The sequence below is a fragment of the Bufo gargarizans genome, chromosome 10 (assembly GCF_014858855.1).
Source record: "Bufo gargarizans isolate SCDJY-AF-19 chromosome 10, ASM1485885v1, whole genome shotgun sequence".
NCBI lineage: Eukaryota > Metazoa > Chordata > Amphibia > Anura > Bufonidae > Bufo > Bufo gargarizans.
In genome coordinates, this window is record NC_058089.1 from 42505423 (window position 1) to 42515435 (window position 10013).

The window sequence follows — 10013 nt, forward strand, 5'->3', positions numbered from 1 at the left end:
TGCCTGGCAGCACCCGATCTCTTACTGGGGGATATGATAGCACAATTAACCCCTTTAGGTGCGGCACCTAAAGGGGTTAATTGTACTATCATATTCCCCTGTAGGAGATCAGGGCTGCCAGGCAGCAGGGGGCAGCCCCCCCCCCTCCCCAGTTTGAATATCGTTGGTGGCACAGTGTGCCAACCACCATCAGCCCCCCCTCCCTCCCTCTATTGTATTAAATCGTTGGTGGCACAGTGTGCCAACCACCATCGGCCCCCCTCCCTCCCTCTATTGTATTAAATCGTTGGTGGCACTAGTGTGCCAACCACCATCGCATAAGTGTGCACACCCTCTCTTATAACTGGGGATGTAGCTGTGTTCGGAATTAAGCAATCACATTTATAATCATGTTAAATAGGAGTCAGCATACACCTGCCCTCATTTAAAGGGCCTCTGATTAACCCCAAATAAAGTTCAGCTGCTCTAGTTGTTTTTTCCTGAAAAGTCGCATCCCACAGCAAAAGCCATGGTCCACAGAGAGCTTCCAAAACATCAGAAGGATCTCATTGTTTAAAGGTATCAGTCAGGAGAAGGGTACAAAATAATTTCCAAGGCATTAGATATACCATGGAACACAGTGAAGACAGTCATCATCAAGTGGAGAAAATATGGCACAACAGTGACATTACCAAGAACTGGATGTCCCTCCAAAATTGATGAAAAGACGAGAAGAAAACTGGTCTGGAAGGCTACCAAGAGGCCTACAGCAACATTAAAGGAGCTGCAGGAATATCTGGCAAGTACTGGCTGTGTGGTACATGTGACAACAATCTCCCGTATTCTTCATATGTCTGGGCTATGGGGTAGAGTGGCAAGACGAAAGCCTTTTCTTACGAAGAAAAACATCCAAGCCAGGCTACAGTTTGCAAAAACACATCTGAAGTCTCCCAAAAGCATGTGGGAAAAGGTGTTATGGTCTAATGAAACCAAGGTTGAACTTTTTGGCCATAATCACAAGAGATATGTTTGGTGTAAAAACAACACAGCACATCTCCAAAACAACACTATACCCACAGTGAAGCATGGTGGTGGCAGCATTATGGTTTGGGGCTGTTTTTCTTTAGCTGGAACTGGGGCCTTAGGGTCCATTCACACGTTCTGCGGAACGGAATTGCAGACCCATTCATTTCTATGGGGCAGCACGATGTGCTGCCCGGATACGGAATTGCGGACCCACACTTCCGGGTCCACAATTCCGTTCCCGAAAAAAATAGAACATATCCTATTACAAGAATATTCTATCAGTGCCGGCAATGTGCGGTCCACAAAATGCGGAACGCACATTGCTGCTGTCCATGTTTTGTGCATCCGCAAAACACGTTACAGACGTGTGAATGGACCCTTAGTTAAGCTAGAGGGAATTATGAACAGTTCCAAATACCAGTCAATATTGGCACAAAACCTTTAGGCTTCTGCTAAAAAGCTGAACATGAAGAGGAACTTCATCTATCAGCCTAACGACCCAAAGCATGCATCCAAATCAACAAAGGAATGGCTTCACCAGAAGAAGATTAAAGTTTTGGAATGGCCCAGCCAGAGCCCAGACCTGAATCCGATTGAAAATCTGTGGGGTGATCTGAAGAGGGCTGTGCCCAGGAGATGCCCTCGCAATCTGACAGATTTGGAGAGTTTTTGCAAAGAAGAGTGGGCAAATCTTGCTAACTCAAAATGTGCCATGCTGATTTTTTATATTTTTTTTCTTCCCTCTACCTAAAAGATTTCAGTTTGTTTTTCAATTGAGTGGTACAGTTTTAACAGGGGTGTGTAGACTTTTTATATCCACTGTATATAATAATGGTAGAGGCACATGTAAAATGTTAATTTTAGGTGCGGGTCACAAGTGATTGATTAGATGCGGATTTCCCATTGTGGATTTTCGTCCAGCAATTCCGCAGCATTGTACAGTACCAACAAAGTGGATTAGAATTTCAAAATTCTCATCCACATGTTACGTAAACATGGCAGAAAATCGCTGTATTCTGGATTTGAAATCCGCATTATGTGAAGCTATACAGCAGATGTCCTTGCGAATTTCACCCTTTCCAATTTGCTATCTTTTCCACGGCAAAAACCTCATGTAATACATGTAGTTTTGTTGTGGTTTTTCGTGTGATTTTACAAATGGATTTTCAATCATTTGTGAACCCGGTAACATATGAAGTGAAATTGTGAGCTCCGTGTTTTATACTACTGCAGCACAAGCAATATGTGAACACTTCGGGAGTCCCTGAAATAGTATTACTTCGGGGGGATTTTAAATCACTGTAATCCAACGTGTTCTTTAGGGTTTGCGAGATATGGATATTTGCCGCTTTTGGGGATCCCTTGAGCAAAAATTGGACTTTTTGAAATTTTACACCATACACTCCAGTTCTGAAAAATTGGAGTAAAAATGTGTGTGGTTTGCTATGTTAATGATTTTCATTCCAGATTTATCACTGACACTTTTTAAAATGTAGCAAAGAAGTTGCAAACTCACTCCAGTACAAGATTGGAGTAGGAAAACTGGAGTAGCATCTCTAGACAGAAGTGTTAGGCCTCTTTCACATGGGCATCACGTTTTGGCTCAGGATGCATCCCGGGTGCATTGCGGCAAACACGCACGAGTAGGTACGCAATTGCAATCAGTTTTGATTGCGTTCTGTTGTTCAGTTTTTATCGCGTGGGTGCAATGCGTTTTGCACACGCGTGATAAAAAACTGAATGTGGTACCCAGACCCAAACTTCTTCACTGAAGTTCAGGTTTGGGTTCAAGGTTGTGTAGATGTAATTATTTTCCCTTATAATATGGTTATAAGGGAAAATAATATTTTTTTTTACTCACCTTAATCCACTTGTTCGCGCAGCCCGGCTTCTCTTCTGTCTTCTTCTTTGCTGATCTGTGAGGAAAAGGACCTGTGGTGACGTCACTGCGCCGGAGAGGAAGCGTGAGAAATCACCGGAGAGGGAGCGTGAGAAAAAGAGACCAAATTTAAGGGAGATAAATTTATAAAAAAATGTTGGGATCGAGCAGAAATGTGGGAAAAGCTATTGAGGTGCAAATATGGGACAAATTACAGAAGCGCAAATGTGGGCCAAAAGAGTATAACGGAAATGTGGTACAACTTGTTTAAGTTTAAGCATTGAATCAAAGCAGGTGGCTCGCATCAATTAAAGAAGCATTTCAGAAATGTTATTCCCTGTCACCTATGCAGAGCAGGGGTTTATTCACGTCTAAAATTGTATAATGTCAACCCAAGAATGTAACAGAAAAATTACAGAAATTAATTAGCCTGTCTACTTGGTAGAGCAGGGGTCTATGACAGAAAACAATTGTTTATTGTCACCCGAAAATGTTAAATAAAATTATTGAAATTTATTACGGTGTCAACTAAACTAAAATTTGTGAATTTGACCCTAAAATGTAACTGACAAATGTTTTTTTTTTTTTTTTACCGGTCTAATAGGTATAGCAGTGGTACATCACACCAAAAATTTGCTGAATTTCACTAGAAAATGTAACTGCCAATTTTATTTTATTTTTTACCGGTCTACTAGGTAAAGCAGTGGTACTTTACACCCAAGAATTGCTGAATTTCAACTGAAAATGTAACTGACAATTTTTTTATTTTATTTTTAACCGGCCTACTAGGTATAACACTGTTACTATACACCCAAAAATTGGTGAAATTCACCAGAAAATGTAAATTACAATTTTTTATTATTTTTTTAACCGGCCTACTAGGTATAGCAGTGGTACTATACACCCCAAAATTTGTGAATTTCACCCGAAAATGTAAATTACATTTTTTTTTATTGTTTAACCTGTCTACTAGGTATAGCAGTGGTACTATAAACCCAAAAATTTGTGAATTTCACCCGAAAATGTAAATGACAATTTTATTTTTTATTTTTTTTTACCGGCCTACTAGGTATAGCCCTGGTACTATAAACCCAAAAATTTGTGAATTTCACCCGAAAATGTAAATGACAATTTTATTTTTTTAAACCTGTCTACTTGGTATAGCAGTGGTACTATACACCTAAAAATTGCTGAATTTCACCAGAAAATGTAACTGACAAAGAAGTGAAATGATATAAAATAAAATACGTACAAATAAAAAAAAATTGATTTATAAGGTAGAGTTCTATATGGAGTAGGAGTTTGAGGAGGCGGTGGACGTAGCAGTGTAGGTGGAAGCGATGGTGGAGGAGGACGAGGTAGCCAACACAGGTTTTTGGTTTAAATTATTATTTTTTTGTTAGGGTACACTCTAAAAGAGTGTGAAATATCCAAAATACAAGAATGAGCAATTGCGCTGCAGTATAACAATGGCTGGTTAGTGCCGGTATAAATGTTTATTCTGCACAAGGTACGAACAAGTCCTGAGGGATCCATGCCTGGTTCATTTTAATAAACACGAGCTTGTCCACATTGGCTGTGGACAGGCGGCTACGCTTGTCTGTGATGACGCCCCCTGCTGTGCTAAACACATGTTCAGGTAACACACTGGCTGCAGAGCAGACCAGAACCTCCGAGGCGTAAAGGGCAAGCTCAGGCCATGTGCCCAGTTTGGAGACCCAGAATTTGAAGGGGGCAGACTCGTCATTCAGTACCTGTAGGCGTGTGCACACATACTGCGCCACCATGTTGGTGAAATGCTGTCTCCTGCTAAGACGTTCCATATCAGCTGGTGGTGCTGGTTGTTGTGGCATGCTGACAAAGCTTTTCCACATTTCGGCCATGCTAACCCTGCCTTCTAAGGTGCTGGCGGTGCCCCAGCTGCGTTGGCGACCTCTTCCTCGTCCTCTGCCTTTGCCTTCTGCTTCCACTGTGCCCCCGCTGTCAGGTGGGAATGTGTCACCGCCAGCTCTCTGAGAAGGTCTGGCAGCGGTTCTTCTGTACCTCTTGCATGATGTTCTTTGTTTTGGTTTCACTATGTCATCTCCTTTCCTTCTCCCAGCTGTCACCTATTCACACTAATTGCCTCCCTTTATATTCCCTCCCATACTGCCTCACTTTGCGGTTTATACTACTTCCTGGATTGAAGTGATCATTGCTGGAGACTTCTGTTACTGCTTGTTCAGATAAATCCTTTCTTGTATTGTGTTTCTTTGCTGGCTTGATTCTAGGTGACCCTGACTCCCTCCTTTTTAAGTGCAGGGAGCCAGTGGTCGTGTCCCCTCACTATTATAGGGTTTTCAGGTGTCACACAGTCTAGGTACAAGGGCATGCAATCGTCTACCTCTGAGACCCTTGTATGTGCTTAGCAGTTTTACAGGGGTCATCTTTATGCTCCTTAGTTTGGGGTCAAGCCAGTCGGATGTTTATCCATAACTTCCAGCTGTAACGGACCGTTTCAGCAGACAAGGGGTTAAAATCCGTTTAGGCGATATGCCCCTTTCCGAGAGACAGGCACAGCTACTGCAGAACACCAACCTCCCGAACTGGATACAAAATAGCACTCCAAACTGGAACCTCGCAAATAGCTGTCAGCAGACGAACAGGAAAAGCGTACACTCGGCTTACACTCCTGGCAATCAGTCTCCAACAGCATACAGGGAATCCCCCCAATAACGAGACAAGGCTCCGTCTTGAGGGTCAAACAGTGGTCTGACTGTACTTCAAGTACAGCCTCTTTTATTGATAAAAACCAAACATAGTACTGCCCACAGGGTTTTGAAATCCAACCAATCAGTAATTCACAACACACACAATGTAAATACAGCAACCAATCGTTCCCGCCCCCTAGAGGACCAGAAGGGAGACTGCGACACAGAACAGATACAACACATCCCCACAATGCATCATGGTTTCCTCCTCTCTGCCTGGGAGACGACCGAAGACAATCCAATTATCTCTCAGGACAAAGGGGAGATCACCAATACACACGTGGAGACAACAGGACAGACATCACCATTTAAACACACAATGGGACAATGGGACAATAGAACCACACCCAGCATATTCCTCCCAAGCTGACAAGTTACACTTATTATAAGTTGTTATAACTTTGTGAGGTTACATTGTCCATACATATAACTTACATCAATTTAAACAGTATAACTTGGGGGACAAACCTATCCAAAATTCCCTGAAATAGGTTCAGGGGTTTAAAAGTTACTATGGGCCATAATCCTGAGGCAAGAGGCTTTTAAACAGCCCCCTCCAAAACCCAGTGGCGAGGTTGGTTTCGCCACACCAGCCATATGCAATATCATCTGTGACAGAATGCCACCAACAGCGCGTCTACCAGCATGCGCTTGTACTCACGCATCTTACGATCACGCTCCAGTGACGGAATTTAGGATGGTACATTGTCCTTGTAACAGGGATCCAGCAGCGTGGCCACCCAGTAATCAGCACAAGTTAGAATGTGGGCAACTCGGCGGTCGTTGCGGAGACACTGCAGCATGTAATCGCTCATGTGTGCCAGGTTGCCCAGAGGCAACGAAATGCTGTCCTCTGTGGGGGGTGTATCGTCTGTGTCCTCTGTATCCCCCCATCCACGCAACAGTCATGGCTTTTTAAACTACCTGCTGTCGTTTACCCCTGGCTGTGCTGAAGTTGGTGGTGAAGGTGTTACGCTGACCGGATGAGGAGCTGGTAGAGGATGAGGAAGTAGAGTAGGAGGAGGAAGCAACAGGAGGCAAACTGAAGCGCCCTGCATGTAAAGGGTGTATCTCACACGGCCTGAACCAGACTAGGCCTCAATTAGATTTCTTTGCCCAAAATGGCTGTATTTCAAATACCTGAATCCAACCCCTGTATGTAAAAGGGTATATCTCACACGGCCTGAACCAGACTAGGCCTCAATTAAATATTTATTTGCCCAAAATGGCTGTATTTCAAATGCCTGAATCCAACCCCTGTATGTAAAGGGTGTATCTCACACGGTCTGACCCAGACTAGGCCTAAATTAAATATTTCTTTGCCCAAAATGGCTGTATTTAAAATGCCTGAATCAAACCCCTGTATGTAATTTGTGTATCTTACATGGCCTGACCCACTGTAGGCCTCAATTAAAGATTTATTTGCCCAAAATGGCTGTATTTCAAATGTCTGAATCAAACCCCTGTATGTAAAGGGTGTATCTCACACGGCCTGAACCAGACTAGGCCTCAATTTAAGATTTCTTTGCCCAAAATGGCTGTATTTCAAATGCCTGAATCAAACCCCTGTATGTAAAGGGTGTATCTCACACGGCCTGAACTAGACTAGGCCTCAATTAAAGATTTCTTTGCCTAAAATGGCTGTATTTCAAATGCCTGAATCAAACCCCTGTATGTAAAGGGTGTTTCCCTTTCGTCCTAACCAGCAGCACAAGTGGGGATTTGCCCCTGTGAAGCTGGTCAGGACAGGCAGAATTTTTATTGAACAATAATTAATTAATTGATGCCACCCCTATATAACCCGCCCCCTGCCTGGACAGGGTTGCTTTTTTTCTGTCCTGTGGACTGGAAATGGACAGGCTAAACTCCTTTAGGAGTTTCTCCCCTGGTAGGGTTGAGTATGTTAATGTGTTTTACATATTTGTTTGTTTTTACAGGTCCGCTGCTGCAGACGATGGATCCGGCCGGGATATGAGGAGCGTCCGCTTTTCTCTCCCCTTCCCCCCCTTTTTTTCCTTCCCCCTCCAATGCTCATAGCCTTACCCTGCAGGCTAGTGCTGCGTGCGTACACTGCATCTCTCTGCCATACTCGTAAAACCGTAAGTGCGTCATGGATCAATTCCGGTTTCGGACGCCGATCATGCGCTCCGAAAAATAATAAAACAAGAAGGCTGACTCCACTGGGGCTCTTTCCCTCAGTAGTGCATGCAGGTTCCCTTAGTTTGATTAAAATCAAACAAGTTATTAGTACCTCCAAGGGCTGGGGCGGAGGGGGCGGGAGCAGGGGGGGCCCCCCGCCCTATTTAAACCTCCAGGTGCTAGAGCTCAGAGTTGCATTCAGTTTTGTATGCAACTGACCTGTGCTTTGAGTGGTGTCTTCTGTGTCTCCAGCATGTCGGCCAATCCAGATCCCTCTATGCCCTCTCTTGGTAAGGTGGAGGTCAATTTTTTCCTAAGGTAAGGTAAAATACATTTATATTAACTGTATTATTATTACTATTTCTAGGGAAGTCTACGCACAAGCAGAGACATCTGACTTGTTCTAATTGTAGCACCCCCTTGCCTGATGGATATGAGTTCCACCGCTGTCCAGGTTGCCGACCCAGACCTGCGAATCCAGAACCTACTATGGTGGAGATGTTCTCCTGGATGAAAGAATTCATGGACACCTCCGTTGCGCAGATAAAAGGTGCGGTTTCGAATAAGAGACCTAGAGAGGCCTCTCCGGGGCCAGTCCCCATGTTAGAAGAAGTCGTCTCCTTATAAGAGAATTCTTCCTCTGATGATGAGGACGCGCCATTTTTCTTCCAGGCCCAAAAAAAAATCAGAGGTTACTTCGCTCCATCAGGTCAAGGGACCAGGATGTTGAGCATGGGGAAGCTCCACAATCCACCTCTAGGGGGCCAAGGGCCTTCAAAGTGGATGATTCTTTGAAAAAAAATGATGGCTTTGAAATGGAAACACCCGGAAAAAGGTCCGGTCCTGACCAAATTAAGGTTTCCCCTACAGGAGAAAGACTCGCAGAGTTAGTTTCCACATCCTAAAGTAGATATGGCAATATCTAAGCTTTCTAGGAGAACTCTTGTTCCCTCTGATGATGGAAGTAATTTAAAAGACCCCCTAGACAGACGAGCTGAATGTTCACTTAGACGCAACTACACTGTGGCTGCTGCCTCTGCCTCTGTGGCTATCGCCAGTAGTGAAGTCTCGAATTTCATCCGCACCCGCACTCTTAGAATTCAGTCTGAGCTGGATTCTGGGGTTGCCAGAGATGATATACTGGACCAGTTCAAGACCCTTTTGTTAGGGATAGATTTTTTGGCTGATGCATCCCAGCAGCAGCTAAAGTTAGCTACCAAATCTATGGCACTTTCCTCAGCCATTAGACGCCTCTTGTGGCTGAAGCCATGGGCAGCAGACAACACGTCGAAATTCAACCTCTGCTCCCTTCCCTATAAACCGGGTAGACTATTCGGTTCTGAGCTGGATCGCTTAATGGAGGACCTCGCTGATAAAAAAGGGAAGTCCCTTCCTCAACAGTCCTTTCGGGGTTGAGGAAGAGGTAGACCAGCAAGGTTCCAGAGGGGAGACAGGACCCTGAGGCGTCCTGAAGGAAACAAAAGAGGCAGAGGCCGCGGTCGTGGAAACCGCAGGGCTGAACCATGACTCTCAGCAGCCCGCTGGCCCTCCATCCCTACCCGCTGTTCCAGCCCCAAACCCTCAGTTAATTCCTCCAGTTGGAGGTCGTTTAAGTTTATTTCGAGTCTTTGGAATAAAAAAATTCCAGACCCATGGGTGTTAGAAGTCATAACATCAGGGTACAAGATCGACTTTATTTCCCTACCTCAGTAGAGGTTTATCCTGACGAGGGTTTTGACTCCCACCAGGCAGTTAATCCTGGAAGAATCAGTATGACAGTACGAACAAAAGGGGGCACTGGAGGAACTTCCTCCGCGCGAGCAAGGTTGAGGAGTCTATTCTCCCATATTTCTGGTCCCAAAGCCATCAGGGGATTGGCGTATGTTAATCGACCTACACTATTTAAACAATTTCATCAGAAAGAAGCGTTTCCGGATGGAAACCATTCGTTCAGTTCTAAACATCTTAAACCCAGGAGATATGATGGTGACGATAGATCTGAAGGATGCTTACCTTCATGTTCCCATCCATCCAGCGCACAAAAAAATACCTCAGAGTTGCGGTGACCATAGGCGGTGTAGTGAAGCACTACCAATTTGCTGTGTTGCCCTTCGGCATCTCCTCTGCCCCGCACACCTTTACAAAGGTGGCGGCTCCTGTTGTAGCGCATTTAAGGCTTCTAGGGTTAGAAGTTGTCCCCTATTTAGACGACTGGCTTCTAAAAGCCGCCTCCGCAGTCG